This window comes from Euprymna scolopes, chromosome 8 (assembly GCF_053919585.1).
Source record: "Euprymna scolopes isolate OS-2025 chromosome 8, ASM5391958v1, whole genome shotgun sequence".
In the NCBI taxonomy this organism is placed as follows: Eukaryota; Metazoa; Mollusca; class Cephalopoda; order Sepiida; family Sepiolidae; genus Euprymna; species Euprymna scolopes.
The window spans coordinates 141,122,527-141,148,539 of NC_136489.1; the positions used below are offsets into that span (position 1 = coordinate 141,122,527).

At 37.0% G+C, this 26,013-nt stretch overlaps 1 protein-coding gene across 7 annotated transcripts in view; it reads right to left on the reverse strand.

Moving 5' to 3' along the window:
- LOC145283792 (clathrin interactor 1-like) overlaps positions 1–26,013 on the reverse strand; it is a 546,043-nt gene that overhangs the window by 223,047 nt on the left and 296,983 nt on the right. The gene's annotated exons all lie outside the window — the stretch shown is intronic.

Below are 26,013 nucleotides of genomic sequence, written 5' to 3' on the forward strand. Positions count from 1 at the left end.
AACTCTTGACAAAGGCTTCCTTTCTAGGGCAATTGCTCTTGACATATCAAAGTACTTTGACAAGCTATGGAATAAGGGTCTACTTCACAAGATTTCCAGCTACGGTATAACTGGAAATGTTTTCTCAATCATTAAATCATTTCTCTCCGATAGGCTCATAAGAGTAGTGGTAGATGGACAAAAATCGGAGGCCTGCAATATAAATGCTGGAGTCCCTCAGGGGTCAATCCTGGGCCCAACTCTCTTCCTGATCTACATCAATGACCTCCCTAAACACATACTTAAATCATTCGTTGACATCTATGCTGATGACACGACCATCTACGGCAACACATCAAAGACTGTAAATGACAAAGTTCTCTCTGATTCTCTCTCCTCTGATCTCGAGCGCGTGGTTCAGTGGGGGAAGATGTGGCTGGTTACCTTTAATGCATCCAAAACCAAACTCCTATCCTTACATCATCAACGCTCTGATCCCCATCTGGCATCAATTGCGATGGATGGCTCTCGTCTGGGTGAGGCTCCGTGTTTTGACAAGCTTCTGGGTTTGACCTTTACTCCCGATCTGAAATGGAACACGTACATCAAGTCTGTTGCCAAGGTCGCTGGAAAGATGGTGGGATCCTTCTACCGCTCCAGAAGATATCTCACTACTGATGCAATTCTCTATCTATATAAAAGCCAAGTACGTCCAAGGATGGAATACTGTTGCAATATCTGGGCAGGAGCTGCTAAAAACAGCTTATCCTGTCTTGACAGAGTACAAAATAGACTTTGTGGTTTAGTGGGGGATGCCCTTTTCTCTACCCTGCAACCTCTCTCCCACAGAAGAGATGTTGCGAGCCTATCCTTCTTTATCGTTATTTCCATGGCAGGTGCTCGTCTGAACTCCAATCTCTGGTCCCCCCTCGCCAATCTTTCACGAAAAACACCCGTCTAGCTGAATCCAGTGTGAAAAATTTCCCCCACTCTATATCTGTGCCTAAATCAAAACGCGGATTCCATGAACAAAGCTTCTTTTTTAGAACTGCATGCCTGTGGAACTGTTCCGTCTGCCTGCTTCCCTCTGAACTACAACTTGGATGTCTTCAAGTCCAATGTTAACAAATTCCTAATGAACCGCCCCCTTAAGTAAACACTTCATCAAATCTCCACACTAACATGCTGTACTTGCAATAACCCTTATCCCTGAGTGGCTTCCGGGCCTTGATAAGTGGTTATCACTGTGTAAAAAAAAAAAAAAATCTGCGAATTGTGTCTTTATTTTTCTTATAAAAACAGGTTTTTCTACATTTTTAGAGAGTATTCTAATTATTACAATAGTTGTTCGATAAATTTTTATTCATTGACACCCTGAAAATTAAGGAATTTGTTGTCAGGTGTGTTACACCTTAGCGTTACGTGTGTTACCCGTGCAAAATTTCACTCATTTCCAAAGCTCCGTGAAGTCGGAAAGTAGTCAAATTTTTTCCTGAGAGAATTGGTCATTTGTTTTGGATAGCACTCCTTGTTGGAGAGGTATTTGTGTTAATTATCAATTTGAGGACAAGTTCACAATAGAGAAAAGCGATGCTGACACAGTTTTTTGGAAAGAATAGATAAAAACTGAAACTGGACATCTACGAATAGATCAAAAACAAGGGTGTGTAGGTGAATTAAAAGAAGATCTTTTCAGCAACTTTCCTTTTTTCAAAGAACATGTGAGAATAAAACAGATTCAATCTACAGCATTTGCGGAAGACAAAAAGAGGAGGGATTGCCATGTTTTACAGTGTGACTTTGCAATGGCTTACAGCTGTGAATATCAAAATGAGGTCCAAATTGTTTTGTGGTCTCTGAAATCCATTAATTTATTTACTGCTGCTTTGTATAGCAAGAACCAAATTTGCCAACCATTCCTGATAATCACAGATAGCCCAGACAAATGAAAAAATTCTGTCTTTACCAGAGTTGCGGAGTCGGAGTAAGGCGGAGGTTTTAGCTGGAGTCGGATTTCTAAAAGTACAAGGAGTTGTGAGTCGGAATTTTTTTATCCGACTGACTCCTTAAGTCCAATGAATTTTTTTTACATGGTTTACCACTTTTTTAAAATTACATTTCCTAACCAAACAAGGCACATTGCCACTTTGATGTAGGGGGCTACTATCAGGGACCTAAGTTGCAGGGGTACTATGTAGGGAGTTTAGCAGCAAGATGTCTGTTCACATTACACTTGAACTTCTGCATGTCAGTACAGTTGGGGAAGCAGGAAACTGGAAGAGAATTCCAAAGTCTAGCAGTTCTTGGGAAGAAGCTATTAGAGTAGAAGGCTTTCTTACACCTAGGGATCTCTGCTGTGTAGGGGTGGGACTTTGCTGCTTGTCGGGTTTGTCGGGGGTATTTTCATCGAGGAGGTACAAGAGCTTGTAGTTCGTCAGAGCATCCACCATTAAAATACTTGTAAAACAAGCAGAGGGATGCAACATTTCGTTGATAGGACAGGGTTGAAGCTTAGATAACAGTTCATGACCCATCAGGTTGGCGACTCTCTTTAGAACACTATCCAGGAGCAGATGCACCAGCTGAAATGGGCGAATGGTGGCTTTATAGAGGTACAGGATACTTTCAGGTGTAAGTGACTTTCAAGCACGGTAGAGAGAGAGCCAATTTTCTTCGCAGCAGCCCCGGCAATGATCTCAATGTATTTATTTCAACTCATGTTCCCTGTGAATGTTAAGCCAAGGAGTTTGAATGAAGTACTTTCAGGTAATGTATCTTTAGCCATAACTATTGGTGGTTGGTAAGGTTTCATTTAATTATTAAATGAAACAAGCTTTGTCTTGGCAGCTTTGAACATTACCATCCATTTCTGGCTCAATTCCACTACAGAGTGAAGGTCTTCTTCTAGGGTTTCCGCCATTGCCTTAGATGTGTGCTCATTAGTTTTCCCCACGTGCCTGCTAAAGAGCGTGATGTCATCAACAAATATACCCATGTCAGAGCCAAGTTTATCCAGTAAGGATTGATCTCTGAGGTACACATGCATTTATATTATATTGTTTGGATGTACGCACATCGAGGACAACCTGGATTCTTCTCTAATTTAAGAAGGATTTAATTATATTAAGCATTTGTCCAGTAATACAATAGATTTTATTTTCATGAGAAGACCATTGTGTCATACCCTGTCAAAAGTCTTAGATATATATAGGACTACTACCCTCCCCTCCCTTATTCAGTGCTTGGTATATACGTTCAGAGATTACAGTTAGAATATCTGCAGTAGAACGGGCTTGCCTAAATTCATATTGATGGTCAAACAGAAGTTTAGCAGGTGTAAGGTAGTGGACTAGAGCTTGATTAATTAAAGATTCAAATATTTTGGCAAAAAGCGGGAGGAGATTAATTGGGCAATAATTTAATGGGTCAGTTTGTTTGCCAAAGATTTTGTAAACTGGTACCACAGGAGCAATATTCCAGCTGTCAGGAAAGCAAGATTCGGTAAGACATTTTTTAAAGAGTTTAGAGAGAACTGGAGCAACCTCAGCGGAGCATTTTTTTTTTTAATAGCACACCCGACATCAGATCAGGTCCACATGCTTTTGAGGTGTCTAGGTTTTTTTATGATATCATGGACTTGAGAAGGGGTGATTTTCAGATCATCTGGTGTGGTTTCTGTCCACAGAGGAAAATCAGGGAGGAAATGATTTGCTGGGTCCAAGGTAGAGTTTAAGGGAAAATAACAGGCAAACATGTTACCTTTCTCAGTTGCTGTACAAACAACCTCATGATTGTTGGATAGTGGGAGAATTATTGATTGCCCATTATTTACTACACTATTGTAGATTTTCCAGAAATCATGAGTTCCTAATTTCTGCGCTTCAATGCATTTTCTGGTGGTTTCAGTATATTCACTCTTAGCTGTTGCTACTTCTTTCTTACAATTACTTCTATATACTTTGTCTGTTTGTACAGGACTTAAGCTAGATAAATCTACGGTATGCATGTTGCCTCTGCGCAATGGCAGTTGCACAAGTAGAGGTAAACCATTGGGGCAGTGGGGTTTGCTATAGAATTTCCGTGTAGGAACATATGCTTCAATTGCTGCTTTGAACCATTCAGTAGTCTCATTTGCACACTATTCTGCAGGAAGAAAAAAAGATATTTCCCCATGCGATTGCTAATGACATCCCAGTCAGCCTTATTTTAGTACATTGTCGTTTTGAGCAATGACTCTTCAACTTGGGGTCGAGAGATTAGAGTGATTCTATCATTATCACAGCATGATCAGCATTCCTAAGTGGGTAATCAGCAATCTGATACTACTGGTCAGTATGCAAGCCTTCTAGACCTTTTTCTCTCAACTTCCCCTCAGCTATGTTCATGTTCCATTCTATCTCTTCTGGAATCCTCCGACCACACAGTTGTATCAGTTAAGATAAAAATGAAATGTAATAAGTCTTCAGACGTACCTCTCTACCGTACTGTATATCGATACTCTATGGCTGACTGGGATAGCTTCTATACATTTATATCTGATCTACCTCTGCATTCCATGTTTAAAAAGATGTGTCCTCTATAGTATCAGACCTGACCGAATGGTTAATTGTAGGCATAGACTGATTCATACCATAAAAAATATTCCAACAAAAACCTAACAGCCAGCCATGGTTCTCCCCAGAAAGTACTGCTGCCATCGCGCACAGAAATCACTTTTTCCATAGCTACCAACATAATAGATGTACTAAGACTAAAGCTGCTTTCAGGACTGCCAGCAACCACTCTAAAAGAGTAATAAAATTGCTAGAGAGCTATATGCTCAGTCCGTTTAATCTAAAGTAGCTGAGCCTCGGCTTGGTCCCCACCAGTTTTGGCAAATAGCAAATAGGATCCTGAACAGAAGCGTGCGTTCTATCCCAACCATCATCAATGGACCTGAGATCATCTCGTCAACATCAGACAAGGTCAAAACATTTGCAAAGAACTTTACCATTAATTCTACCCTATGCGACGAAGGCCATCAACTCCCCGTATTTCCTCCTATAACAGACAACACGCTATGCAACATACAAATATCTGTGCGTGATGTCGCCAAGCTAATCAAGAACCTTGATTCTAGTAAGGCAACTGACGGCAATCCAATTATAGTGTTGAAAAAGCTTCAACTAGAATTGCCCCCATACTTACAAAACTGTTTAAGCATTGCCTTAAAGAGAAGTGCTTCCCAACACCCTGGAAAAGCTCATCAGTATGCCCTGTATTTAAGAACTCAGGTGATAAGTCCTCTCCCCCTCAGTACAGACCAATAAGTCTCCTGTGTGTCATGAGTAAGCTGCTGAAATCCATATTAAATAGAGAAGTAGTCAACCACTTCCACAAAAATAACCTTCTTAGTGACATGCAAGATGGTTTCCGTTCTGCTAGATCTACAGCAGATGTGTTAACAGTTATATCTCATAGGATTAGTGAATCTCTTGACAAAGGCTTCCTTTCTAGGGCAATTGCTCTTGACATATCAAAGGCCTTCGATAAGGTATGGCATAAAGGCTTACTTCACAAAATTTCCAGCTACGGTATAACTGGAAAAGTTTTCTCAATTATCAAATCATTTCTCTGAGAGGCTCATGAGTAGTGGTTAATGGGCAGAAATCAGAGGCCCATAGTATTAATGCTGGAGTCCCTCAAGGGTCCATTCTCGGCCCTACTCTCTTCCTGATCTACATCAATGATCTCCCAAAACACATACTTAAATCATTCGTTGACATCTATGCTGATGACACGACCATCTATGGCAACACACCAAAGGCTGTAAATGACAAAGTTCTCTCTGATTCTATCTCCTCTGATCTTGAGTATGTGGTACAGTAGGGGGAAGAGGTGACTGGTTACTTTTAATGCATCTCAAACCAAGCTTCTATCTTTACATCATCAACGCTCTGATCTAAATCTGGCAACAATTGAAATGGGTGGCTCTCGTCTTGGGGAGTCTCCATGTTTTGATAAGCTTCTGGGTTTGACCTCCTGATCTGAAATGGTTTGAGCTCCTGATCTGAAATGGAACACGTACATCAAGTCTGTTGCCAAGGTTGCTGGAAAAATGGTGGGATCCTTCTACTACTCCAGAAGATATCTTACTGCTGATGCAATTCTCTATATAAAAACCAAGTACGTGTAAGGAGGGAGTACTGCTGCCACATCTGGGCAGGAGCTGCTAAAAACAGCCTATCCTGCCTTGACAGAGTACAAAATAGACTTCGTGGCTTAGTGGGGGATGCCCTTTTCTCTTCCCTGCAACCTCTCTTCCACAGAAGAGACGTTGTGAGCCTGTCTTTGTTTTATTGTTACTTGCATGGCAAGTGCTCATCTGAGCTCCAATCTATGGTACCCCCCCTCGCCAATCTTTCATGATAAAAACTCGTCTAGCTGAAACCACTGTCAATTTCCCCACTCTTTATCTGTGCCTAAATCAAAACGAAGATTCCATGAACAAAGCTTCTTTCTTAGAAGTGCACGCCTGTGGAACTTTCTTCCGTTTGCCTGTTTCCCACCTGACTACAACTTGGATGTCTTCAAGTTCAACATAAACAAATTCCTGATGAACCGTCCCTTTAAGTAAGACACCTTATCAAATCTCAAATACTAACGATTACTACGATACTATCCCATTGATTATTGTACATGCAATAACCCTTATCCCCAAGTAGTTTCCGGACCTTGATAAGTGGTGATCACCATGGTTAAAAAAAAAAAAAGAAAAGAAAAAAGAAAACCAATTCGACTCCGCTCTTGAGGTTCGCTTTCACAAATATCCGTGGGCTTAGAGGTAATATAGATGATACAGACTCTTACCTTTTAGTAAACTCCCCGGATATCTTAGCATTAAGTGAAATAAACTTACACTCTTCAATCCCCTCCAACTACTTTAACATTACAGAATACCTCCCTCTTTACCATAAGGACTCGGATAGATGTATGCATGCGTTTAGAGTTTATATTCGTCGCACCCTCCCTTAAACTTGAGAGAAAAATCTTGAATCAGATGACCAGGCTTTTATGTGCTTTCGACTAATATTTCATCACTGCGTTAGTTACTTATATTTTCTTTGCTGTTTTTCCACAAGTCGATCATGTCTCTGATAGAATAGATGCAGAACTCTCCTTGGATAGTAATGCCCAAATACATGCACTTTGGTGATTTTAATGTCTACCATAAAAATTGGCTTGATTTCTCAGGTTATACAGATGCAGCTGGATGCTCAACTAATAGCTTCTCTATAGCCCATTCCTTCACATAGACAGTAATGTTCCCAACTGACCTACCAGATCGTGAACCTCAGCAGATTTCATTTCTAGACCTTTTCCTCACCACAGTACCTGAAGATTGTGTGACTAATACTCACAGTCCACTTGGAAATGCAGACCATCTTGTGGTATCACTTGACATCACATTTAAATCCGAACCTCAAGGTGAGGAATCATTGCTCAAAACCAAAAGGTACTACAACAGGGCTTACTGAGAAACTATTAGAGAACATATCTGAGATGCCCCATGGACCGATATCTTCTCTCTTCCTGCTGAACAGAGTGTCAATGAGACAACTGAATGGTGCAAAGCAGGAATTGAAGCACATGTTCCCACACGGAAGTATTATAGCAAGCCCCACTCACCCCCATGGTTCACTACAGATTGTGCAGCTGCTATGGCACAAAGACAGCATGCATTCTGCCAGTTTGTACATCATAAGTCAAATACAAATAGTCAAAATTCGTAAATGCTAGAAATCATTGTAAGAGAGAAATAGTGACAGCCAAAAGAAAGCATGCTGAAATAATCAGGGAATGCATAGAATCTCCAAAGATAGAGACTCGTCATTTCGGAAAAATCTATACTAGTGTAGTGAATAAAGGACAATCAGTAATTCCTCCACTGAGCAACAACCAAAAGGTATCGGAAAAGGCGGAACTGCTGTCCTGGCGATTTCCTCTAACTCCACCTTAGAGCCAACAAACACCTCCCTCCCAAATTTCCCTATGAGGACTAAAGCCACATTAGATGATGTAAAAATCACCCCTTTTCATGTCTGCGATACATGATACATCCAAGTCCTTTGACAAAGTCTGGCACAAAGGGCTGCTAATGAAAATTAAATCGTACATTATAACTGGACGTATACTAAATATAATTAGATCCATCTTAGACAATAGAAGCATATAGGTTGTCATTGATAGACATACATCCAAGCAGCATAACATTAATGCGGGAGTGTCTCAGGGGTTGATCCTTGGGCCATTATTATTCCTGATATTCAAAAACGACCTCCCTGATAATATTGTGTCGGACATGGGTATATTTGCTGATGATACCATGCTCTATAACATGCATTAAGGAAGAAAAGAGGTAAATAAATCTAAGACAATGGAAAAATCATTAGAAAATGACCTCCAGACCATAGGTGAATGAGGCCGCAAATGGATGGTAATATTTAATGCTAGGAAAACTAAGCTGATCTCCTTTAACATTTACAAGACACCTCTCAAGCCGCTTATATCGATGAAAAAAAAAAAAACACCCTACCTGAGAATTCTACCTTTAAACTCCTTTTTTGGGACTATTTTACCATATTTTATTTTGTGGGCAATATGAACTGGAACAAATACATAGAGGACATTGCACAGACTGCTGCAAAGATGGTGGGTTCCCTCTATCGAGCTAAAAGACTACTCCCACCTGAGGGTATCCCGTACCTCTACAAGGCCACCATTCACTCATGCATGGAGTGTTGTTGCCACATCTGGGCTGGTGCATCCATCTTGGATAGGTTCCAAAAAAGAGTTGTCATCTAATCTGTCCTACTTTAGCAACTAAGCTCCAGCTCTTGTCCTATCGTCACAATTTTGCATCTCTGTGCATGTTTTAATGGAATGTGTTCTGATGAACTCGTTGCACTTGTACCCCGTACATATCTCCGACAAACCCGTTCAGAAATAAGATCTCACCCTTTCACTGTTGAGGTCTCTAGATGCCAAAAAGCTTTCTATTCTACTAGTTTCTTCCCTTGAACAGCTAGACTTTGGAATTCCCTTCCTGCTACCTGCTTTCCTGGTCGTACTCATATGCAGAAGTTTAAATGTAACATAAACCGACATCTTGCTAATCTTTCCTAGACATGGTCTCAAAAAGTAGCCTTTTTCGTCCAAGTGTTGATATGCTTTGTTAGGAGTTAACATTAAATAAATAAATAGAGCTGGTAGAGTGTATATGTGAGTATATTTATCATACAAGTGAATGTTAGACATAAAAAATGATATACATGAAAAGTAATTATAAAATGCTGAGTAGGGGTGGGAGGCTGGTATATGGATCTGCAGAATAGATTTCCACATAGGGGTCAAGGAGTCGGGAGTCGGAGTCAGCATTTTAGGAATTCAAGGAGTCGGACTTTCACCATCCGACTCTGCAATCCTGGTCTTTCCCTTTATAAATGCTTTGACAGACTACATTCAATTTGAAAAAGGGGACATGCTCATAATTTACTCAGATGGGCCATCATCAGAATTCAAAAATAGATACATTGGCAAACTGGTATGTATGTTATCAAAAAAATTCAAATGCAAAGTTTCCTTGAAATATTTTGCTACATCACATGGAAATGGTGTTCAGTGAAATCTCTAGTGAGAAAAAGAGAGATGAGTCAAGGTAAAAATGCTACAATCATACAAAATTCTGCTGATTTTTACAAAGTAGCAAAAGATGATATGAAGGAAGTAACTGTTGTTCATATAAGTGAAGAAAAAATTTCAGAGATGATAAAAGAAAAAAATCCCTGGGAAAATGTTAAAGATGCCTCAGGCATCAGTAAGATGCATGTTATTAGTTGTTGTGATCGTTTGACTCTAGAAATGTTTAAGACAAATTTAAGTAACGATCCATCATCAACTATTGTATAGAGTAGAAAGTTTCTGGTATCTGGACGCTTCTAAAGTGAAAGGGTGGAGTTTTGCTTCTTAAAACATTTTATATAACATTGATTCTGAAAGAGGTGTAATGCAACAACCAACATGCCTCACTGTCAAGTTTTTAATTTAAAAAAAAATTGTTATCTTGTTATTTCTTGGTTTAGGGCATTCATTACTGCAACACTTTTGTAGGATAAAACCAAGCTTCTATCTTTACATAATCAACGCTCTGATCCTCATTTGGTATCAATTGAAATGAATGGCTCTCGTCTAGGGTGAGGCTCCATGTTTTGACAAGCTTCTGGGATTGACCTTTACTCCTGATCTGAAATGGACCATGTACATCAAATCCGTTGCTAAGATCATTGGAAAAATGGTGGGATCTTTCTATCGATCCAGTATATATCTCACTTCTGATGCAATTCTCTACCTATATAAGAGCCAGGTACACCCAAGGATAGAGTATTGTTGCCACATCTTGGCAGGAGCTGCTAGAAAGACCTTATCCTGCCTTGACAGAATTCAAAATAGACTTTGTAGCCTATTAGGGGATCCCCTTTTCTCTTCCCTGCAACCTCTTCCTCACAGAAGAGATGTTGCAGCCTGTCTCTGCTTTATCGTTATTTTCATGGCAAGTGCTCGTTTGAGCTCTAATCTATCGTACCCCCTCGCCAAACCTTCACGAGAAACATTCGTCTGGCTGGAAACACTATCAACAAGGTTCTTTCTTAGAAATGCACACCTGTAAAACTCTTCCATTTGCCTGCTTTCCAGCTGATTACAATATGGTCATCTTCAAGTCCAATGTAAACAAGTTCTTGACTTGACAAGTTCCCCTTAAGTAATCCAATTTACCAAATTTACACTTCTAACGATTACTATATTGTCCCTTTGACACTCTCAAACCATAGCCTCGAGTAGTCTCTGGCCCTTGAAAAGTGGCGATTCCTTTAAAAAAAAAAAAAAAAAAAAAAAAAAACTACAAACAATGTTGAATCTTAACTACAATTTTTTATCTCCTTGCTGGTTAGTTATGACTACAAACACAGAATGGAGGAACATTTACAACAATAGTTTTATTTTTCATACAAAATATCATTCAATTGATGAATTTAATATGCCTTGTATACGATACTTACTTTGGGCAAAAGTTGGTAACAGTTCAAAAATAAATCATGCATTCACATTTTCAGTCACTTCATTATGATTACATTTCTCAAAATATGTACTCTTTCATATTCCTAACTTACATACATATTCTCTATAGCATCAAAACTGCTAGCTGTCTGTTAATGCATCACAAAGCAAGCATATTCAAGTAAGGCTTTCTTATTTCCATAAGAATTTTTAAATTTGCATATAATTTTTACTACTTCTATAGAATTTATCCTTAATTACTGATAACTTATATTAATTTATTTTTTATTTCAGACTATTATTCTCATCTTTATTAGTTGTTTTCATCTTTATTGGTTGTTGTTTTTCAAATAAAAATAAATTAATATATATAATGCTCATCTCAAAAATGAATTCCAGTTAAGGAATAATATATATAACATAACTTATGTTTCCTTTTGTTAAACTTATGTAGAAGCACAAAAAAAAAAAAATCTAAACTTATTGAGCTCACACTAACACCTAAAATATTTTAGGAATTTTTTCATAGCTAGAAGAGGGTTCCAATTAATAATTTGTTTTCAACTTTGCCTCAGTTTAGAGGGATTTCTGTCTTCATTTGGTAACCTGCATTAAAGAAAAATATGCCCACGTTTTTCCATTTTTCATTAAGATTTTATAACATACTAGCAAAACCTGTCTGCCGGCATTGCCCCCTACCAAAAAAAAAAAAAAAAAAAAAAAAAAAAAAAAAAAAAAAAAAAAAAAAAAAAAAAAAAAAAAAAGGAAAATAAATGAATAAAATAAGATAAAAACTTAGAAATAGGTTGAATACTCGGTTGGGCAAGTTTTATGAAAGCTTGCAAAATCTGCATAGTAATTCTTATAGAATGAGAAAATGTAAAAATCACAAGAAAATTGGGAAGCCCAAGTAAAAATAGCGAATAAAAAAAGTAGAAAAAGCACGAATCAGAATATTTGGTTCTTCATTCTAATAGCAAAATATGACTGTCAAAAAAATTGAGTTTTCATTAAAAAGCAATAGAAACTACTTTTCTTTTCTTTTTTGAACAAAGGGATCACCACTTATCAAGGCCCAGAGGCCACTCGAGGATAAGGATTACTGAGTGTACAGTAGTCAAAGAGATAATTTCTTAGTAATCGTTAGTAGTAGAAAGTAGTAGGTAAATTGGATTATTTAATGGGACAGTTTATCAAGAATTTCTTTATATTTGACTTGAAGATGATCAAAACAGACTAACAGAAAAGAGTTCCACAGGGGTGCAGTTCTGAGAATGAAGCTTTGTTCATAGGATCTACATTTTGGTTTAGGCACAGATAAAGAGTGGGGAAAATTATTGACAGTAGTTTCAACTAGACGGGTGTTTCTCGTAAAAGATTGGCGAGGGGGGGGACATAGATTGGAGCTCAGATGAGCACTTACCATGGAAATAACGATAAAGTAGAGAAATGCTTGCAATGTCTCCTCTGTGGGAAAGCGTTTGCAGAGAAGAGAAAAGAACATCTCCCACTAAAACTCTGTCAAGGCAGGATAAGCTGCTTCTAGCAGCTCCTGCCCAGATATGGCAACAGTACTCCATAATTGGATATACTTGGCTCTTATATAGATACAGAATTACATCAGTTTATATCAATTTCAATTAAAGCAATGTTACTGCTTAATTCTCAGGTCACAAATCTATATATATATAAAAGTGAACGTGCCTGTGTGTGTGTCTATGTACATTTCCCTACGCAATAACTGTCAATTTTTAGTCTACAGACTTGAAATTTGATATACAGGATACTGAGATTTGGGAAAATCGATGTGATCGGTTTTTGGCCAGAAATTTGGTGATTAAGGGGTCAAAGTTCAACGATTTGACCTTTGAGAACTCTACCAAACTCCTCCGACAATTTGGGGTCTACACACTTGAAATTTTAGATATAGGTTCCTTGGACATGGATCTAACTTAATAACTTGATTTGAGCCCAAAACAATAAATTTTAAGGGGTCATAATAGGGGTCAAAGTTGTAAAAAATTTACCACTGCGGTCTTTTCCAAATTACTCAAATACTTTCTGGTCTAAACATTTGAAATCTTACATAAAGCGTATTCAGAGATAGAGCAAGCTTTTTAATCAGTTTGGGTCGAAAATTTTTAGTTACCAATATATGAATGTATGTATTTAGGCCTTAAACTTTCAATAGAGGCGACGGATTTTACCAAGATCAGTATCATTTTAAAGTTTGGTTACTTTTAAGATGCTAGCTCTGAGCTATATTCAAGTTGACTTCCAAGCATTTGGTGGAGTTTCTTATGAAATTAAAATCATAAGCTTTCTATGCTTTTAGAGGACATTAAATTTTGATATATCTACCCTTATTGTACTGCATTAAAATAACATTATTTAGAAAGATTCCTAATGTGGACAAAGCCATTCTTAACATTGGGAGGTGATGGTTTTTGTAACTAATCTAGATATTAACCTAACAAAAAAAAAAAATACGGTAAAATTTTAACGTAACTTGAAAATATTATTGTAAAAATAGTGCAGTCCAATACGTACATAAGCACCTAATTTCTGTTAAAAAACACTTGCAAAATACATGGTATGGTTTCCATTTATGAAATTAAACTTTGGTATATCCACACTTATTGTACCGTGCTGAAACAATAACATTGTTATTTAGGAAGACATTCTTTAAATGGGGATGGAAGGGTGAAGCAATTAATAAGATGTGGAGGGGAGGGTGTTTTGTAACTAAACTGTACTCTCACCTAACAGAAAAAATAGCGTAAAACTTTAACTTGAAAAAATAGCATGATTCAAAATGTACATAAAAAATACACTGCATGGTTTTCCTAGTGTTTAGATAGAGTACCATTCCCCCAAAAGGATTCTTCTATTTAATAGGCGATCACATGGTGGAAAAGAAACAATTATTTAAGAGTTCAGATCAGAAGAGTAGTCTTTTTATACAAAACCCAATTTTAAGAAAAGGCAAATACAACATATCAAGGACAAACTGCTTCAGAAAATATTTTCAGTAACAAGTAATTTCATATCTAATCATTTTTCTTAATTTGTTGATATGTTGTGAATTTCAACCTGACAAAGACCATAGGGTTTAATTGAAATTCAGTATTGGAGTTTTTAATTCTGCTACTATTCCAGAGCAGAAGTAAATGTTATTTACTTAGCATTGCACATCTGTCAATAATATTAATAGTAATAGATGATAATGGACACGCACACAGAATCTATCACGTTGTTTCATTGTCTTTTTGTTGCTGTTTCCCTTTTAGTAAATGGTATTGGAACATACAAAAGATGTTGTGCCTCTTTATCTCTCTGTTTCTCTCTCTAGTGTAAGCGATATTGGTAATCTTACTGTAAAAATCATTGTGTTAAGAACTGATATAAGTGTTTTTGAGTTCATACTAACATGACCTGCATAATATAATGTAAGAGATATCTAATGCCATTGATTTTCTGCTTTAATAGAAAGTGACAGCTATATTTAATGGATTGAGGAAGTATTATCACTGTTTGTTAAATGATGAATATTGAACGACAATGTTCAGCCAATCAAATTGTCAGTATTAGCAGATTAGCAGCCAATGAAATTGTCAATATTAGCAGATTAGCAGCCAATCAAATTGTCAGTATTAGCAGATTAGCAGCCAATCAAATTGTCAGTATTAGCAGATTAGCAGCCAATCAAATTGTCAGTATTAGCAATGTGTGCGTTTGGATTCTTAATCCGGCAGGGGGATGTGATGCGTCTAGTGTGTTAGGTATAAGTTAGTGTTAAGTTCATGCTTGCATGCCTTCTCACTTCCAGCTAATACTGTGGTGAAAAGGGAGCAGCTATGCATAAGTCTTCCCTGCCAGTACATAGCTTCTCCATCATCAAGACTCCTACAGTGCCTCCATGTTGGCCACACACGGTAACTGGGTGTCTTGTAGCCCCAGGCTAAACTTGTAGGAGATCTCAGAGTAGTAGGGGACCCCATAGGTAGTGCGTTATGGCCCTCTGATGTGTGGACTTGGCCTGGCACACTACCAACCCCTACCCCACTGTCTTGTGGGTGCCCTTGGTTGGGTGAAGACTAGGGGAACCAACCCCAAAATCAAACACCACTGCCTTGTGGGCCTTATCACAGCAAAAGGCTAAGAGATTGGAACTCTGCCTTCAAATCCTACTGCTGCCTTGCAGTTTTCCTTAAAAGGCTATGGAATCTCATCCAGAAGGAAAAGGCGTAGTAGCGGACACGATAGGGCGACTGTTTACCTCACTGAGATTACTTTCAGCCAAAAGCTGCGGCCTCCTCTGCTGCCAGTCGTCGTGGGTTCACTCCACTGGACATGAGCATTGGAGGTTCAGAGGGTGTCTATCTGATGTGCAACAGATACTGCACCTAAACTGCACAAGCAAGTTTGGAGCCAAGGTAGAAATTCCTGTGGTGATGGAGTAAGACTACGCCAAACCGAGGGATAAAGCACTGAGGCCCCCAACTAGTCATCATCAAGATTGATGGACTGCATGATGCTGATTAGCAGATATGAAGCAGAGAGCTATCAGTAGCTAGTGAGGTAATGGGCTTGATGTGATTGTTGGAAGCACATACCGGTGAAATGAAATAATCACGGTAAAGCATGAGAAGCATCATCATCTATATATATAAAAGGCAAAAATCGGTGTGTATGTATGTATGTATGTATGTATGTATGTATGTTTGTTTGTAACGCTAAAACTTTTGAAAGACGGAACCAGAGTTGACAAATTTGGTATCATATTGCACCTTGATCACCCGGATGACAAATATCGAAATTTCACGTCAAACGGACCAGTAGAAAGGGGTCAACTGATCGTTTTTCTCCTAGGGGGGCCCCCCAAAAAACCTGTCATTTTAACGTTATTCAATACGTGTCACGTGACGTGACGTCAGCTCAAACTTTTGACAGACACAACCAAAGTTGACAAATTATGTATCATATTGAACCTTGATCACCCGCATGACAAATATCGAAATTCCACACCAAACGGACCATTAAAAGGGGGTGAACTGATCATTTCTCTCCTAGGGGGGCCCCCCAAAAAACCTGTCATTTTAATGTTAATATTACATAATCCAAAAACGCTTAGTCATGTCACGTGACGTGACGTCAACATCCAGTAATGGCGAACAAATGTAAACAAACACTTTGTTTTACCGATACTTTTGTAATTTCTCTTCTGCTTTGTTCTAGAGATTATTAAACTCCATGACAATGTCTCCAACGTATTTAACTGGTTAAAAATAGTATTTATACAAGAGTTTTAACGAAAAATATCAGGAAAAAATGTACAGGAATAAAAAAAAATTCAGCTTTCAAAATATTCGTCGATAAAAAAACCGATCTTTATATTTACGCTAGCCATTTTGTATATTACCACGTGACCTGCTATCTCTTAAACTGGAGGGGGGGGATCCACTTGAATCCAACAAAACCAGTAATTTTTTTTTTCTATTATATATACATCATTTTCTATAAAATTAAGTGTAGACTTTATAATTAAAACAAAAAATGTTATTCATACTAAAAAAAAAAAACGCTTAGTCATGTCACGTGACGTGACGTCAACATCCACTAATGGCGAACAATTGTACCTATTTACTATGCCTCCCCACGGGACAGAGTTAGACACCAGGGTCGTTTTTTAACGTGGAGAAAAGGTACAAAAATAAAAATTGTCTCAGTCGTGGAGGATTTCTCCTCCACCGAAAGAGAACAAGAAATAGAAGTGCAGCATATCATAAGTTACTTAAAACGTGATTAGTTAAAGTTCAGAATAAAATCACGCTTTCTCTTAACGGTTAATTTAAAAAAAAAAATCTTCTGAACGCTATTAAAAGTTAAATTCTTCACTAGTTTGGAGACGGAATGCGTTGTTGTGATAAGTGATTTTCTCTATTAATTCGCACTTTTTATTTTAAGATTCAAATATTAATAACATTTTATTTCAGTATTTAATTTATGTATTTCTGTTGTATTAAATGCTAGCTTTAATTTTTTTTTTTTTTTCTCGTCCATAAATGTTTATCTACCAAGTTGATCTTAAATATTGTATAATCAATCCATTATATTATCATTTTCAGTCCCCCACCCCTAATTTCTGGCTCCCATCTTATCTCGCAATTACTTATAACGTCACCAACGAACTTCGGAAGAACCCCCCCCCCCCATCCGATTTTGTTTTATATCATAAGTTACTTAAAACGTGATTAGTTAAAGTTCAGAATAAAATCACGCTTTCTCTTAACGGTTAATTTAAAAAAAAAATCTTCTGAACGCTATTAAAAGTTAAATTCTTCACTAGTTTGGAGACGGAATGCGTTGTTGTGATAAGTGATTTTCTCTATTAATTCGCACTTTTTATTTTAAGATTCAAATATTAATAACATTTTATTTCAGTATTTAATTTATGTATTTCTGTTGTATTAAATGCTAGCTTTAATTTTTTTTTTTTTTTTTTTTTTTTCGCGTCCATAAATGTTTATCTACCAAGTTGATCTTAAATATTGTATAATGAATCCATTATATTATCATTTTCAGTCCCCCACCCCTAATTTCTGGCTCCCATCTTATCTCGCAATTACTTATAACGTCACCAACGAACTTCGGAAGAACCCCCCCCCCATCCGATTTTGTTTTATATCATAAGTTACTTAAAACGTGATTAGTTAAAGTTCAGAATAAAATCACGCTTTCTCTTAACGGTTAATTTAAAAAAAAAATCTTCTGAACGCTATTAAAAGTTAAATTCTTCACTAGTTTGGAGACGGAATGCGTTGTTGTGATAAGTGATTTTCTCTATTAATTCGCACTTTTTATTTTAAGATTCAAATATTAATAACATTTTATTTCAGTATTTAAATTTATGTATTTCTGTTGTATTAAATGCTAGCTTTAATTTTTTTTTTTTTTTTTTTTTTTTTTTTCTCGTCCATAAATGTTTATCTACCAAGTTGATCTTAAATATTGTATAATCAATCCATTATATTATCATTTTCAGTCCCCCACCCCTAATTTCTGGCTCCCATCTTATCTCGCAATTACTTATAACGTCACCAACGAACTTCGGAAGAACCCCCCCCCATCCGATTTTGTTTTATATCATAAGTTACTTAAAACGTGATTAGTTAAAGTTCAGAATAAAATCACGCTTTCTCTTAACGGTTAATTTAAAAAAAAAATCTTCTGAACGCTATTAAAAGTTAAATTCTTCACTAGTTTGGAGACGGAATGCGTTGTTGTGATAAGTGATTTTCTCTATTAATTCGCACTTTTTATTTTAAGATTCAAATATTAATAACATTTTATTTCAGTATTTAATTTATGTATTTCTGTTGTATTAAATGCTAGCTTTAATTTTTTTTTTTTTTTTTTTTCTCGTCCATAAATGTTTATCTACCAAGTTGATCTTAAATATTGTATAATCAATCCATTATATTATCATTTTCAGTCCCCCACCCCTAATTTCTGGCTCCCATCTTATCTCGCAATTACTTATAACGTCACCAACGAACTTCGGAAGAACCCCCCCCCCCATCCGATTTTGTTTTATATCATAAGTTACTTAAAACGTGATTAGTTAAAGTTCAGAATAAAATCACGCTTTCTCTTAACGGTTAATTTAAAAAAAAAAATCTTCTGAACGCTATTAAAAGTTAAATTCTTCACTAGTTTGGAGACGAAATGCGTTGTTGTGATAAGTGATTTTCTCTATTAATTCGCACTTTTTATTTTAAGATTCAAATATTAATAACATTTTATTTCAGTATTTAATTTATGTATTTCTGTTGTATTAAATGCTAGCTTTAATTTTTTTTTTTTTTTTTTTTCTCGTCCATAAATGTTTATCTACCAAGTTGATCTTAAATATTGTATAATCAATCCATTATATTATCATTTTCAGTCCCCCACCCCTAATTTCTGGCTCCCATCTTATCTCGCAATTACTTATAACGTCACCAACGAACTTCGGAAGAACCCCCCCCCCCATCCGATTTTGTTTTATATCATAAGTTACTTAAAACGTGATTAGTTAAAGTTCAGAATAAAATCACGCTTTCTCTTAACGGTTAATTTAAAAAAAAAATCTTCTGAACGCTATTAAAAGTTAAATTCTTCACTAGTTTGGAGACGGAATGCGTTGTTGTGATAAGTGATTTTCTCTATTAATTCGCACTTTTTATTTTAAGATTCAAATATTAATAACATTTTATTTCAGTATTTAATTTATGTATTTCTGTTGTATTAAATGCTAGCTTTAATTTTTTTTTTTTTTTTTTTTTTTTCGCGTCCATAAATGTTTATCTACCAAGTTGATCTTAAATATTGTATAATGAATCCATTATATTATCATTTTCAGTCCCCCACCCCTAATTTCTGGCTCCCATCTTATCTCGCAATTACTTATAACGTCACCAACGAACTTCGGAAGAACCCCCCCCCCATCCGATTTTGTTTTATATCATAAGTTACTTAAAACGTGATTAGTTAAAGTTCAGAATAAAATCACGCTTTCTCTTAACGGTTAATTTAAAAAAAAAATCTTCTGAACGCTATTAAAAGTTAAATTCTTCACTAGTTTGGAGACGGAATGCGTTGTTGTGATAAGTGATTTTCTCTATTAATTCGCACTTTTTATTTTAAGATTCAAATATTAATAACATTTTATTTCAGTATTTAAATTTATGTATTTCTGTTGTATTAAATGCTAGCTTTAATTTTTTTTTTTTTTTTTTTTTTTTTTTTTCTCGTCCATAAATGTTTATCTACCAAGTTGATCTTAAATATTGTATAATCAATCCATTATATTATCATTTTCAGTCCCCCACCCCTAATTTCTGGCTCCCATCTTATCTCGCAATTACTTATAACGTCACCAACGAACTTCGGAAGAACCCCCCCCCCATCCGATTTTGTTTTATATCATAAGTTACTTAAAACGTGATTAGTTAAAGTTCAGAATAAAATCACGCTTTCTCTTAACGGTTAATTTAAAAAAAAAATCTTCTGAACGCTATTAAAAGTTAAATTCTTCACTAGTTTGGAGACGGAATGCGTTGTTGTGATAAGTGATTTTCTCTATTAATTCGCACTTTTTATTTTAAGATTCAAATATTAATAACATTTTATTTCAGTATTTAATTTATGTATTTCTGTTGTATTAAATGCTAGCTTTAATTTTTTTTTTTTTTTTTTTTCTCGTCCATAAATGTTTATCTACCAAGTTGATCTTAAATATTGTATAATCAATCCATTATATTATCATTTTCAGTCCCCCACCCCTAATTTCTGGCTCCCATCTTATCTCGCAATTACTTATAACGTCACCAACGAACTTCGGAAGAACCCCCCCCCCCATCCGATTTTGTTTTATATCATAAGTTACTTAAAACGTGATTAGTTAAAGTTCAGAATAAAATCACGCTTTCTCTTAACGGTTAATTTAAAAAAAAAAATCTTCTGAACGCTATTAAAAGTTAAATTCTTCACTAGTTTGGAGACGAAATGCGTTGTTGTGATAAGTGATTTTCTCTATTAATTCGCACTTTTTATTTTAAGATTCAAATATTAATAACATTTTATTTCAGTATTTAATTTATGTATTTCTGTTGTATTAAATGCTAGCTTTAATTTTTTTTTTTTTTTTTTTTCTCGTCCATAAATGTTTATCTACCAAGTTGATCTTAAATATTGTATAATCAATCCATTATATTATCATTTTCAGTCCCCCACCCCTAATTTCTGGCTCCCATCTTATCTCGCAATTACTTATAACGTCACCAACGAACTTCGGAAGAACCCCCCCCCCCATCCGATTTTGTTTTATATCATAAGTTACTTAAAACGTGATTAGTTAAAGTTCAGAATAAAATCACGCTTTCTCTTAACGGTTAATTTAAAAAAAAAATCTTCTGAACGCTATTAAAAGTTAAATTCTTCACTAGTTTGGAGACGGAATGCGTTGTTGTGATAAGTGATTTTCTCTATTAATTCGCACTTTTTATTTTAAGATTCAAATATTAATAACATTTTATTTCAGTATTTAATTTATGTATTTCTGTTGTATTAAATGCTAGCTTTAATTTTTTTTTTTTTTTTTTTTTTTTTTTTTTTTCTCGTCCATAAATGTTTATTTATCTACCGAGTTGATTGCAAAAATAGATTACCTAATTGTACTCATTTTTAGTTCGTGGGAGGGGAATCTATCACCATACTTTCCCTTAAACAGGTCCGTTGGACTTTTATTAAGTACAATACTTAATAGTTATTTTTTATTTTTTATTTATTTATTTTTTTTTTTTTTTTTTTTTTTTTTTTTTTTTTTAATGGAGAGTAGAAAACGCATTGTGGATGCGTTATCGGCAGCTCCTGTTACTCTCGCTTCTTCTTATTTGTCCCTCAGTCCTCATTTTTAAATGAGTGATTTTTCTGACAAAGGGAGAAGAAAAAGCTGTTTTCTAGGTTGGCAGTATTTTTGCGCGAACAGTTGGCAGAGTTGGTGGAAATTTTCTGTTTCTATGTCTATCCTTGTAGCCATGTCACTAGTAAGGGTGCTGGAGGTAAACGTTTTGTCTGGGCTGACGTTATCCGCCTGATAGTCAGGGACCCGAACCTTGGATTAACCACTAAGGAGGCTGTCCTATCAGCAGGTGCAAAGTACTGGGGCTGCTGTATTGCCATTTGGTGAATGGAATCTGGACCATGCAGTAGCTTCTGGTGGGGCCTCTCGATGCCATACTAGTGGGTAATTGTTACGGCTTTACCTTATCATGTGGTACAAAAAAAAAAAAAAAAAAAAAAATTCTTCGTTTCTTTTTCTCTCTTAGTTTCCCCTCTCTGTCCTGCTCTAAGTAAATCTGTCGACCTAGTCCACAAATTCCAAAATTTCATCATGACAAGTTTCAAGAAAAAATACACGATTAAACCCGGTTCTCCAACTTCCAACGTAGACCCCTACTACCATGTCTCCTTCTCCAACATCAGGGGTCTACGTTCTAACCTTCCAGAGGTTGAAACCCAATTACAGGAGACTAAACCAGACCTTTTATTTTTAAGTGAAACTGGCATTGGACAGGCTATTTCCCTTGATGAGTTTGCAATTACAGGATACTCTAACTTAACTTCTAAATCTGACCCCCAAGATCGCCATGGGCATGGAATATGTGCCTATATTAAAGATAGCTTTCCATGTGGGAGGGACATCTCCAGGGAAGATCCTAACTTACCTTATATGTGCTTCCGGGTTGCTTTAGCTCACACTACTGCATTTATATTTACTCTCTATCGCCCCCACAACAGCGGAGTTACTATCTTTCAAAGCATATCTGAGAAAATTGACCAAGTCCTTTCTACTTATCCTTCAGCTAACATTCACGTATGTGGAGACTTCAATGTTCACAACGTCGAATGGTTGACCCACTCAAACAAGACCGATGATGAGGGGAGGTTCTGTCATGATTTCTCCATTGCCTATGACCTCACTCAGATTGTTCAGGAACCTACCCGTGTGCCCGATAATGACGGCCAGTATGCGAGCCTACTAGACCTTTTTCTCACAACTTGCCCTGAACTATGTTCAGTTTCTGTTCTGTCGCCTCTTGGATCTTCCGACCACTCTGTTGTATCAATTAAGATAAAAATGAAATGTAATAAGTCCCCAGACGTACCTCTTCATCGTACAGTATATCGATACACTAAGGCTGACTGGGATAGCTTCCGTACATTTATATCTGATCTACCTCTGCATTCCATGTTTAAAAAGGATGTGTCCTCTATAGTATTAGACCTAACTGAATGGTTAATTGTAGGTATTGACCATTTCATACCCTCTAAAAAGTTTCAGCAAAAACCTAACAGCCAGCCATGGTTCTCTCCAGAATGTGCTGCTGCCATTGCGCACAGAAATCACTTTTTCCACTGCTTCAAACGTAATAGATGTATGGAAACTAAAGCCGTTTTCAGGACTGCCAGCAACCATTGTAAGAAAGTAATAAGGAACGCAAGAGAGTTGTATGCTCAATCTGTTAAGTCCAAAGTAGCTGAGCAGCGGCTTGGTTCCCACCAGTTTTGGCAAATAGCAAACAGAATCCTGAACAGAAGCGTGTGCTCCATCCCAACTATTATCAATGGATCTGAGGTAATCTCGTCAGCATCAGACAAAGCCAAACTCTTTGTCAAGAACTTTGCAGCTAATTCTACCCTTTGCGACCAAGACCGCCAACCCCCAATATTTCCTCTTGTATCAGAAAACACGCTATGTGATATACGTATATCTGTACGTGATGTTGCCAAACTAATCAAAAACCTTGATTCCAGTAAAGCAACTGGCCCTGATGGTATTCCAATTATAGTACTCAAAAAACTTCAACCTGAACTAGCGCCCATACTTACAAAACTGTTTAAACGTTGTCTTAAGGAGAATAGTTTCCCATCTCCCTGGAAAATCTCATCAGTATGCCCTGTATTTAAGAATTCAGGTGATCGCTCATCCCCCTCTCAGTACAGGCCAATAAGTCTCCTGTGCGTCATGAGTAAGTTGCTAGAATCTGTATTAAATACAGAAGTAATCAAACATCTCAACAAAAATAACCTTCTTAGTGACACTCAATATGGTTTCCGTTCTGCTAGATCTACAGCAGATGTCCTTACAGTTATATCGCATAGGATTAGCAAATCTCTCGACGGTGGCAATCTTTCTAGGGCAATTGCTCTTGACATATCTAAAGCCTTTGATAGGGTATGGCATAAAGGTTTACTTCATAAGATCGCTAGCTATGGTATAGCTGGAAAAGTCTTCTCAATTATTAAATCATTTCTTTCTGATAGATTCATAAGAGTAGTAGTTGAGGGGCAAAAATCAGAAGCTCACAATATTAATGCCGGTGTCCCTCAGGGATCCATCCTGGGCCCAACTCTTTTCCTGATCTACATTAATGATCTTCCAAATCATATCCTTACATCATTTGTAGACATTTATGCTGACGACACTACCATTTATGGTACCACATCTAAGACAGTAAACGAGCAAGTTCTCTCCAATTCTCTCTCCTCTGATCTTGAGCACGTAGTACAATGGGGAAAGGAGTGGCTGGTTACTTTTAATGCATCTAAAACCAAGCTTCTCTCTTTACATCATCAACATTCTAATCCACATTTGTCATCAATTGAAATGAATGGCTCTCGTCTTCAGGAGGCCTCAAGTTTTGACAAGCTTCTGGGCTTGACCATTACTCCTGATCTTAAATGGAACACGTATATCAAATCTGTTGCCAAGGCCGCTGGAAAAATGGTGGGATCTTTCTATCGATCCAGTAGATATCTCACTGCTGATGCTATTCTCTATCTATATAAGAGCCAGGTACGTCCAAGGATGGAATACTGTTGCCACATCTGGGCAGGAGCTGCTAGAAAGAACTTGTCCTGCCTTGATAGAGTTCAAAATAGACTTCGTAGCCTCGTAGGAGATGTCCTTTTCTCCTCCTTGCAACCTCTATCTCACAGAAGAGATGTTGCGAGTTTGTCTCTGATGTATCGTTATTTTCATGGAAAGTGTTCAACTGAGCTTCAATCTATGGTCCCCCCTCGCCAAACTTTCACAAGAAACACTCGTCTAGCTGTAAACACTATCAATAATTTCCCCCACTCTTTATCTGTGCCTAAACCTAAACGTAGATTCCATGAACAAAGCTTCTTTCTTAGAACTGCACGCCTGTGGAATTGTCTTCCGTTTTCCTGCTTTCCGGCTGACTACAATATGGTTTTGTTCAAGTCTAAAGTAAATAAGTTCTTGATGAGCCGTTCCATATAAGTTATTAAATTTACCAAATTTTCATTACTAATGATTACTAAATTGACCAACTTCTACTGTACACTCTTTAACCCTTATCCTTGAGTGGCCTCTGGGCCTTGATAATGTGGTGATGCCTTTGTAAAAAAAAAAAAAAAAAAAAAAAAAAGCATCTGAAGAACAGATACTACACTTTGATCTTGACCAAAATGCCAAGAATGCGAACAATTGTAAATAACAACTTTTTTCACAAAACCAACACCGTCTTTCTTTTTTTTCTCTCTCTTTCTCTCTCTCACCCACTTACTCTTCCCTCTCTCTCACCCTCTTTCTCTTGACGTCACACCACTGTTAAACTGTGGGGGGGGGGGGGAACACATTCCCAGGCATTATCTCCTATAGATGCACATTTTATTAGAAATTCAGCTTTCAAAATATTAGACGATAATAAAAATATCGTTATATTTATGGTAGAAAATAAATAGCCATTTTGTATATTACCACGTGACCTCATACCTCTTAAACTGGAAGGGGGGAGGAGAGGAGGCCGCTTCAAAACCAACACTGTCTTTCTCTTTTCTCTCTCTCTCACTCACCCACTTACTCTTCTCTCTCTCACCCACTGTTAAACTGGGGGGGGGGAAGAGGCAGCTTCAAAACCAACACCGTCTTTCTCTTTTCTCTCTCTCTCACCAACTTACTCTTCTCTCTCTCTCACCCTCTTTCTCTTGACCTCCTACTACTGTTAAACTGTGTGTGTGGGGGGGGGGGGAAGAGGCAGCTTGAAAACCAACAAAAACAGTGCACAGTTTCCCAAGCATTTGGGGTGGGGGGACGAGACTAGAACCGCTTTTGTGGGGGGAAGGGGGGGAAGAAGCCGAGTGCACAGTTTCCCAAGCATTACCTCCTACTAAAAAAAGATGCACACTTTATATTTACTTAGTGGGGTGGGGGGAAGAGAATGACACCGCTTTTGTGGGGGAGGAGGGGGGAAATAGGCCGAGTGCACAGTTTCCCAAGCATTACCTCCTATTAAAAAAAGATGCACACTTTATATTTGAGTGTGTGTGTGAGAGAGAGAGCAATTCTCAACCTATATACTCAACAAA